Below are 457 nucleotides of genomic sequence, written 5' to 3' on the forward strand. Positions count from 1 at the left end.
TGGGCTGGTTCCTCCCCGGTGTTCCTGGGGCTCGGTGCTGGAGGCTGCTGGATCTCGTCCTGGTGCTGCCATCCTGGGATTCCTGCTCTGGGAATTCCGGCTCTCTGCGTCCCCTCCACCGCTCTGGGGATCTCTGGGACCATCTGGGGACCCTGTGTCCGTGCTCAGGACAATCCCAGTGCCACATCCCTCCTCCAGGGCACCTTCCCCCTCTCCCGCTGCGTCCGGCACCTCCGAACTCTCCGCAGGGGCTGCGTCAGTCACCGCGTCCTCGGCGCTGGATCCGTCTGCTCCACAATCCCCTGGGTTTGGTGGCTCCAGCTGATTCTCTCCTGCCCCATCCCAAATTCCCCGTTCCAGTGGCTCTGCCTGCTCCTCTCTTGCCCCATCTGCGTCTGAAATTCCTGGTTTCACTGACTCTGGATGTTCCTCTGCTGCCCCATCCGAAATGACGTGT

This window comes from Parus major, unplaced genomic scaffold (assembly GCF_001522545.3).
Source record: "Parus major isolate Abel unplaced genomic scaffold, Parus_major1.1 Scaffold512, whole genome shotgun sequence".
Taxonomy (NCBI): domain Eukaryota; kingdom Metazoa; phylum Chordata; class Aves; order Passeriformes; family Paridae; genus Parus; species Parus major.